The 10184-nt window shown below is 42.4% G+C and overlaps 1 protein-coding gene across 1 annotated transcript in view; it reads right to left on the reverse strand.

Moving 5' to 3' along the window:
• Positions 1 to 6966, reverse strand: part of LOC129734929 (CDC42 small effector protein 2-like) — a 60873-nt gene extending 53907 nt beyond the window's left edge. Inside the window, exon 1 of the mRNA XM_055700353.1 lies at positions 6387 to 6966. The gene's annotated coding sequence lies outside the window, so the exon portion shown is untranslated. The remainder of the gene's footprint in view (positions 1 to 6386) is intronic.
• Between the last annotated feature and the right edge of the window lie 3218 nt (positions 6967 to 10184).

Genomic DNA, 10184 nt, shown 5'->3' on the forward strand with positions numbered 1-10184 from the left:
AAGGCCCACTATATTCCAACTGAAAAAGAGATATTGGCAGCTTATGAAAGGGTTTGAGCTGCTTTGGAAGTGATTGGTACTGAAGCGCAGCTCCTCCTGGCACCCCAGTTACCAGTGCTGGGCTGGATGTTTAAAGGGAGGGTCTTCTCTACACATCACGCAACTGATGATACATGGAGCAAGTGGGTCACACTGATCACACAGTGACCTTGAATAGGAAATCCCAGTCATCCAGGAATCTTGGAAGTGATCACGGACTGGCCAGAAGGCAAAGATTTCAGATTGTCACCACATAAGGTGATGCATGCTGAAGAGGCCCTACTATATAATAAATTGGCAGAAAATGAACAGCAATATGCCTTGTTTACTGATGGGTCCTGTCATATTGTAGGAAAGCATCGGAGGTGGAAGGCGGCTGTATGGAGCCCCCCCTATGACAAGTCACAGAAACTGCTGAAGGAGAAGGTGAATCGAGCCAGTTTGCAGAGGTGAAAGCAGCTGGCTTTAGACATTGCTGAACAACTAAAATGGCCAATACTTTGCCTCTATACTGACTCATGGATGGTGGCAAATGCCCTGTGGGGGTGGTTGCAGTTGTGGAAGCAGAGTAACAGGCAGCACAGAGGTAAACCCATTTGGGCTGTCGCATTGTGGCAAGATATTGCTACTTGGGTGGAGAACCCGGTTGTAAAGGTACATCACATAGATGCTCACATACCCAAGAGTCGGGCCACTAAAGAACATCAAAAGAAACAGCAGATAGATCAGGCTGCTATGATTAAGGTAGCACAGGAGGACCTGGACTGGCAACATAAGGGTGAATTACTTATAGCGTGATGGGCCCATGACACTTCAGGCCATCAAGGAAGAGGTGCAACCTATAGATGGGCTTGTGATCGAGAGGTGGACTTAACCATGGACAGTATCACACAGGTCATTCATGAATGTGAAGCATGTGCTGCAATTAAGCAAGCCATGTGGTTAAAGCCTCTCTGGTATGGAGGACGATGGCTGAAATATAAATATGGGGAGGCCTGGCAGACTGACTATATCACACTTCCATAAACCTTCCAAGACAAGCACCATGTGCTTAAAATGGTGGAAGCAACCATTGTATTCTGGGCAGTGGCATGAGGCACAGTTTATGTTTCAAGCCATCTGGTGGTTGCTTCAACTATTGCCTTCCATCATGTGCCTCTTCATCTCTCCAAGTCATCAGGAGTTTTGGCATGTGTCAGAAATTAGGCTACAAATGACAGAAGCGTAAGGATCTTTTCTGATTCTTAAAATATTACAGTTTTTATGTTGTATTGTTGCTATTATTTTGGGTAGTTAATTTTTGCTGCATACATGTGCTGTGTGAATAGTTTTTACGTCAAACTTTTTAAACTGGGGGGAAAAAGTTTGCGTATACTTATATGGTTTTTTTGTAGTGGTTTCACACTAGCCAAGACTCTTCTAAATTAAGTCTGTGGTAAATCAACAGTATTAAATTAACTTAAGAACACATTTTCTTTTGTTTGTTTGTTTTCTTCTGCTTTTCTTTGTTATTTCTAGCAGGGAGATGAAAGACACAGTTGTTAAAAAAGAACAGCATCAGAAACATTCTGGCATCAGCTTTTAGAGAGTTAGAAATTGTTTTACTCTCAAATCTTCAGCAACTTTATCTTTTGAAAAAAACCCACCACCAAACACCAAAGCAACCCATGCTTCATTTACAACACAATATTTAAATAAAAGAACCAGTAAACATGCAAAGAGTTTTTAAACTGCAGATGTTGTAAAAGTTTGTTTACTTCCAGATTTGCTGCCTCTAGATGCTAACAAAGGAATGTGCAGATTTTGCTGCTACTAGATGGTGAGATGTAGCCATGGAAAGGCAAGACAAACCTTTATGTCTGAGTGAAACATATTTCATACATTTGTATCTTAAATACTCTGTATGTCTCTGTAATACTCTCTATGGATAACATCACATGTTATTTTACAGCACTATTGGGAGATCAGATTAAGCCCATGTATCAGCAAGTGCTTGTACTAGTGATACGAACTACTCTGAATTCTTGCTTAATAGATTTAAAGAATCATTTTTAGATGGGGGGGAGGGGGAGAAAAGAAAAAATAAGTTTGTAGTATTACACGTCAGACCACAAGAGGCCATCTCAGAATGCCCTTAGTGAATAAAAAGAGGAATAGGTGGCTGATTTGACTTCTCTCAACTGATGCCCCAAAACAAAAACCACAGACTACTACATTGGAAAAAACAATGCAACTTACTGACTAATGAATGTAATTTATCAGAACATCACCCTGCTTTGGCAGCAAGAAAGAGCTATGAAATTTTATAAAGTGGGTTTTTTAGCTTTTTTTCTTTTACTGCAGTTTGAAAAGGAATAAACTGTAATTAGATTTATCTAGTACTATCAGCGATGATAGAAATGGTTATTTTAAGAAATGAGCTGATGATAGGCAGAAATAGACTATGTAAATGAAAGAAGATGAGAAGATGCCTAATAGAAGAAAAAGAATCTTTCCTTTTGGGAAGGATGGAGGGAAAAAATAACACAAGATTAAGTTAGTTATTCTGTTATGCAGTGCTTCCAGTTTTCTATAGTGAAAGTCTGGGATTAATTGAAACTTCAAGATTGGACTTGTTTTAGTAAATGTTGTATAGTGAATTTCTGTTGGTCAGCTGAGTTGCATTCACTGACTGCGTGTATGTGGTTAGCTGATGGCAAATGCAAGGTAATGTGAATTTTTCTAGGCTACAGTGAAAGACAGCTACATTGAGTTGAATCACTTCTGTTAGTGGCCAAGATTAAGTCAGGACACCTCAGACTGATAGCAATACAGTGTCATCTTGCTTCCATGTAATTCAGATGTCATCATAGCATAACAACATTCAGAAAAACTGGTAGAAAAAACCCAATAATGTTTCCTTATGACTAATTTGCTATATTTTCTTTCTAGTGAAAATAAAATGACATACCACTGGTAAATTCAGCCAATTAATGTGCTTTTAATGAAATACTTGAATACTTGAAGACACATCACTTCTGTAGTACTGAAATTTTGGATGATGGGTATTAGTTAAAAGAATTTCAGTTTGAAATCAATGTTAGAACATTTAATGGTAGAATTCTACTTTGTATTTAGAGCAACAGCAGAATGTTAGTTTCATGTGTTGGTAACTGAATTAATAATTTCTTTTTTTGTATAATACTTTTATTTTCCTTTCAGTGCTTTGTATCCTACTTGCATTCAGTTTACTTAATGAAGAATAAGGAAGTATTTGATGTTTTCAAATTGCCTCTAGCAGAATATGACCTGTAAGTATGCTCAACAGAAAGGATGGTATGGAAATTGAAACTGTATAGTGAGAAGTTTTGCAGTGTATAATAGCTTTAAATAGCTGTTCAGACTATGTAAACACAGAATTGGACAGTCTTGTAATGTATTTACAGTTTCATGCTTATGCTGTGCTTTTGCATATTTTCAAAGACTTATTCTAAACAGAAACAATGTGTAAAAACAATACATCTCTATAAAGAGATATAACTCTTATAAAAGAAGATAAATTTGCTATATACAATAGAAGACAAAAGTTGTGATCTAAAAGGATACTGAACAAACAACAGAATTTATTTTCAGATTCAACCTTCAGCCTCATAGCTAAATGTCAACCATTTAAGTGTATTATTTAAAAAATAATGGAATATATAAAGAGGATACATTGCAGTTTTGAAAGCTAAGGAATGTTGGATATGTACCTCTCTTCCTAAGGGAGGCCTGGTAACACCCCTGTATGGGGTGGCCTCCCAAAACTGGAATTCTCTAGATGGCAAACGGCCTACATGGCCAGACTTTTGGAAAAAGCCAGGCAATGGTAAAGGATACTGTCTATATGATGACAAAACGTATAAGTTGGGTCCTAGATTTGATTTACAAATATTAAACCTAACCACCACAGTATTTATGAAAAGTGATAATAACTGCCATTGGAAAGCTCGAAGTAAAACAGGAGGACCATGCCCTGGGAATCCAGGGCAAAACACTTGATCACAATCTGATGGATGGAATGATTATTGGATAAATAAGACTACCATCTATGTAGGAAATTGGAACGTGGATCAAATTAGAAACATAACAGTAATAGATTTTTGTAATAATACCCAATTACAAGGTCACAATCCATCAGGACAAGATGCTAATTGGGCTTATGGCTGGTATAAAGCAGGGAGATTCTTAGGAGCAAATTTAACTGCAACACATGGACCTTGCAAACTTCCCCAAGGTTATTGGTGGTTATGTGGGGATGGATTTAGCAGGAAACAACTTCCCCCAGGATGGTCAGGTATGTGTACCATAGGATACTTAACCACCCAAGATCGAATTTATAACCAAATGTCTCCACCTCCAGGAATCTATCATAATGTCTGGAGACGTGTTAAGAGAAGTGAAAACCCCATTGTTGTGAGACATACTGGATACCACAGTTTTGTTAGGGGGTTTATCCCATGGTTAGGAGTTAGTAAATTAGAAAAGACTGTAGTAAACATGTCTGCAGAAATTGAACAAATGTTTAATCTAACGACAGATGCAATCAGCTGATTGAACCAGAAAGTAAAATCTTTGAGTAAGGTGGTAATTCAAAACAGAATGGCCCTAGACTTAATTACCTTAAAGGAAGGAGGAGTATGTATGATAATAAATCAAAGTTGTTATGTATACATAGACCAAAGTAATCAAATTGAAACAGACATCCATAAGATATGGAACAAGGTTCAGATTTTGCATGAAATTACTAAATACAATTTCTCATGCAGTTTTGAAGCTATATGGAACAAACTGACTTCGTGGTTACCTAATTTAGAATGGTTAAAGCATGCTTTTGTTATAATACTTATTATAGTAGTTTTAGGAATATTAATATGTATATTACTTCAACGTTTTGTTTGGTGCTGTCAAAGAATGATCATAAGATATGATGATTTTCTGTATTTGTAAAAGAATTTACAATAGCTGTTAGAAAAGGGGGGAATGAACAGTGAATGCTGTACCACTTATGTAAAGGATGACGCACCTATGTTTAGTTAAAAGTCAGGAGATGTCCAAGGACCCTTATTGCCACATGACGGATGCACAGACTGCTAAGTCCTTGGGTTGGTTATCTTTAGAAGGGACATTTGGTCTTAGATTCCTGTTGTACATGCAACGTGGCGAAGATGGAGACTTTAAACATGGCCGCTGAGGAATAGAGTCTGCGTAGAGACAACTCCTCAAGGACATTGCGCAGGCACGAGATATGTAAATGAATTCTCAGAATTGTAATGAATATGTAAACGATTTCTTGGAAAACTAATGAATAGGTATGAGTTGCTTGTATAAAGGGGGGACTGAAAAGTCCCCTCGGTGTGCATGACTTTGGTGGAGCGATCCCCCATGCACCCGGCGCTGCTGAATAAAGATAACCTCCGCTTGCCTGTATATTGCTGACTGATTCTTCAAATCAGTTTAATTTTCAGCGTGATTGAGACATTGCTCCTTGGACATAAATTACATTTCAAAAGATTCACTGTGCTTGGTAAAGATGAAACATTTATGCGCTGGACTGAGCTGCGTCTATTTTACTATGTCTATTTTTGTACATTTATGTGAACCATTACACATTTTGTATGGGAGGGAAATGAATTCTGGTAGGTTGACTTTACAGATGACAACTATCCGAGATTATTTTAAAATGTGAAGTTTTAAGATAATCTCATGTGACATAGGGTAGTGAAACGGGAGCGGGAGCAGGAGGCGAGTGGGGTGGGTAGGAGGCGGGGGATTACTTTTGGTTTTAAGAGTGTCCTAAGAGAACAGTTTTTAAAACGACTCAACAGTATTGCTCACCGCACTGCTGACAAAGACCCTACCTGTTCTGAGGGTAGGTACCCCTGCAAGGAGGCTGTTCTCATAACGCCTCACCTGGGCCTCGGCCGCTCCGCCGTCGCTCCTCGCCCAGCCCAGCCGCAGGGCTAAGGCCTTGTAGTACGGAAGATACCAGTGGGCTCATCGGTAAAGAGCTGCCGCCTGCAGGCTGGGGACTCCACGGGGAGAGATTGCCAGGGCTGCCCCCCTGCTTCGCTCCGCGGGCGGGGAGCCGGCAGAAACCCAAGCCCCCCGGTCCAAGGGAAAAGGGAGTGCCCAGTTCTGGTGCCCGAGGCACAGCCCGACTCGCCGCCGGCCGCAGGTACCTGCTTCACACCCCCCGGCCCAATCCAGCCCCAGTGGTACCCCTGATGGCAGGCAGGCCTCTCCTCGGGCTCACGGGGGAAGGAGGGGGTGGTAAAACCGCCGACTGGGCTGACGGGGCAACCCAAATCCCTGTCCCGGTTACTCACCACTGTCCGCAGTGGCAGCCTCTCTTTGTCCGCTTCTCCTCAGCACCTTCTTCCCCTCCTTTCGGGAGTCCCGTGCCCCCTCCCCACGGCGCTTGGGACCCCTCCAAGAGGAGGACGGAGACAAAATCAATGGAGGAAACTGGCGACGACCGGGCGGTCATACGCAACGGGCAGGAACGGCGCTAGTGTGTCTTCGCCCTCCCGGCCGACTCCCCTGCCGCAGCTAAGCTCCGTACACTGTCTGCTGCCGCCGGCGAAGCGCCTTCCCTCCGCGGCACGGCGAGCCCAGCCGGGAGGGTCTGGGAGGAGGTAAAAATGGCGACCTCAGTGGCGCTAGTGCAGCGATGGGAACGGATCCACCAGGCCGGTTCGCTCCACGCTACCACCTGGGCTCATCAGCACGACGAAGAAGATAAGAAACAAAGGAGACTAATCAACTAAAGCAGTTGTTTTAGTCTGTCAGCCTTTATATACAACCCGCTCCTCTGCTGCCGCACTTTCAAACCGGCGCCGGACATGGCCGCAGCGCCAGGGCCCGGCGAGGCAGCCGCCGGCACCGCAGCACCCTCTGGCGCCGCGCGCGGCACCGCCGGGGCGCTGCACGAGCCCCGCTGGGGGCAGCCGGATGGGGTGGCCTAGGGTATATAGTCGTTTCTGCGGCCCCTTGCTGCCAGCCTGGGGCGGTGAGTTGGGTCAGGGAGCGGCGGTGGGTCAGCCAGTGGGAGCAGGCCTGGCAGGTCCACCTTAGCTATGCTCAGTTATGTGGGGTATGTTCCTCCTACACAGCTCTCATCACCACAGGCCCTGGTCAGCAAGGCACTCCTAGAGCTTCCTCGCATCTGCCTCATCCTGTTTTCTGAAATCATCTTAATAGGGCACTTGAGCCATCTGGGAAATAAGACTTCAGCTGGTGCCATGCATGGGTGGTCCTGGGGACAAACTCTCCCTGTCTACCAGAGAGCTTTCCGTGTCCAGCCAGGAGAATCCTTCTCCCTAAGTAGGATTCCTCTCCTTTCAGGTCCATAAAGTTAGGGAGCTGGGTAAAGCCAGCATTCCAGATTCCTCCTGAAGTCAATTGAGAGAAAAGAATCTGGAGGAAGGAGAGGAGGGAGTCATCTTACCTGCTCAGATGCTCACCTTTGCTTTGTCAGGAAATTGCACATCACAGGACAGTTAGCATAAAAAACAGTTAATTCTGTTCTGGCATTCATAAGGCCTTGAGAGACATGTGAAATACATTAATGAGAATTGATATGATCCAGGTCAGACCTTCAAGAAAAGAAAAATGATGACAAAATGCTCTGGCATGTGATCTCAGGCTATTTACAGCAGCAAACCCTCTCTGTAAGTTGACAACCTTTCCCACCTTACTTATTCCCCTTATAGGATTATGATTTCAGTCTATGGCAGCAATACAAGCCTGACTTAGAATGATTAGGGCTCCTGTTGACTTCTCCACACCCATAGCTCTTACTGATTCAAAATAGGTATTGCACCACTATGTTACCGTAAAAGTCAGCAGAGAAACTCTAAGACTCATTTTGGAGTTTTAGAAAGCAGGCATTCTTTGTTGCAGCGCTGGGCACACATGCAAATAGTTTCACAAAGCTGAGTGCACCCATCGCCCGAAATCACATAGGTTATATAGTGTTTGAGTTATACATATTCATTAAACCATTTCCATATTCATTATATTTCCCAGAATCATCATATATAGGCTAATATATGCTAATACACTCTGCACACGCATCATGAAATAAGTCGGTGATCATTTAGGGGTCTCTAGCAGTGATCCATAGTCATCTTCACCATGTCTACTCGTTGACCTCAGGGTCCAGGCATGCTCACAAGGGGTCTTCTAGGGAGTTGTACAATTATGTCAGTCTTGAGCTGGTTTGTTCTAATTTGTAGCCTTGTCCTTGTTCCTGTTATCTCTAAGAGCAACCCTCGATTCTCTTATTTATTACTTTCTTATCTTCAAACCTCCTTTTCTCACCACAGAAGGCCACAGCTGCACATTCCAAAAATGTTATATTGACCTATTTTTTATTCTAACAAAAGGTTAGTAAAGCAAAAAAAAAAATATTTTAGGCTACACTGACTCTTGAACAGACCTTATTCCACTCCATTAGACTGGACCATATATTGTCCTTAAAAAAGAAGAAAAAAGGTTTCACTTTGCCACTAAAAGTGGCAAGCATGACTCAAACATGAAATCTGACCAACGTGCAAGATCAGATCTTCCCCACTGAGTGGCAAGGAACTGGTAGCAGCTATACCCAGAGACACCTCGGTTCTCTTGTGTTCCAGTTCTCCAAATTAAAAGAAGCTGCCGTCCTCCTCCATCTCACCTGTGTGCTAGTTGCCCTTCTTTTACAGATTATGTGTGGTTCAGCTGCATTGGTAAAAATGGAATATGTTGCAGTGTTGAAGAGTTTCCACTAAGCTGAACTCGGACAGTATCATAGAGACACAGAGACGGATTATAGAGTAGAAAGTTTCCTTGTCTATACCTAAATCAGCAAACTGTTATAAAACAGTCTGAAAAGTATAAAAATTATTAAAAAACTTTTGGTCTCTGTTTTTAGTGTATATGAATATGCCTGATATTTAGGCTTATTAACAATATGGGTTTCATGTCTTTAATAAAAGCTGTATCAACTGACAAATACAATGCATAAGACTGTGCTCCTGCAATGACTTCAATTGATTTTCCTTGCTCTCTTGCCTTTTTTTTTTATATTTTTACAGACTTCTTTTATGATTTTGGACATTTTTCTTAGAGGCCTTTAAGCCACTGAGGTACCAGATGTTATTTCTGAATTACCTTCTGAAGGACCATGTGAGGGGTGTTTGAATCAGGTCACAGATCTAGTCACTCATCTTCCCTTTTACAGATCCAGCCACTGAAAACCACCAGTCCCAGCACTATACCCTACTCATGGTGTTTCACTTGCACATGATTAGATGATGGAGTGTCATTATCTGATGAATACAAAGAACTGTTGCAAATATTGTTACCATTTTATTTAAGCTTCTAATTATTATTAATGAACTATACTTCACAAGAATCCTGTCATGTAGAGAAAATATTATCTCCACTTTCAAGATGAGAAATTGCTGTATAAAGAGGCAATATACCTTGCCTCAGGTCATACACGTAGTACATTATAAACCCAGAAATTTAATCCAGAATTTGAGTGCGGATCTAGTGTGGTGGGTTGACCTTGGCTCACTGCCAGTCCTCCCTCCCCCTCCTCAACAGAACAGGGGAGAAAAAAAGATGGACAAGCTTGTAGGTTGAGATAATGGCAGTTTAATAACAAAATCAAAGGCCATGTGTGGAAGCAAAGCAAAAAAGAGGAAATTTAGTCTCTACTTCCCAGCAGCAGGCAATGTCCAGCCACTTCCTGGGAAGCAAGGCCTCAGTACACATAGCACTTTAACCACCAGTGCCCTCCCCTGTCCCCTGCTTTCTCTCAGCTCTTATTGCTGAGCATGACATCATATGGTATGGAATATCTTTGGTCAGTTGGGGTCAGCTGTCCCAGCTGTGTCCCCTCCCAACCTCTTGCCCACCCCCAGCCTACTGGCCTTTGGGGGTGGAGGTGATGGAGAGAAAGCCCTGAGGCAGCCAAAACATTGGCGCATTATCAACACTGTTCCAGCCACAAATGCAAAGCACAGCACTATAAGGGCTGCTACGAAGAAAGTTAACTCCATCCCAGCCAGACCCAGTACATCCACTCAGTCTAACCACAAGCTCATTTTCTTTATTAAAAAAGATCACTCCTGAAC

The sequence above is a fragment of the Falco cherrug genome (assembly GCF_023634085.1).
Source record: "Falco cherrug isolate bFalChe1 chromosome W unlocalized genomic scaffold, bFalChe1.pri SUPER_W_unloc_1, whole genome shotgun sequence".
NCBI classification, from domain to species: domain Eukaryota; kingdom Metazoa; phylum Chordata; class Aves; order Falconiformes; family Falconidae; genus Falco; species Falco cherrug.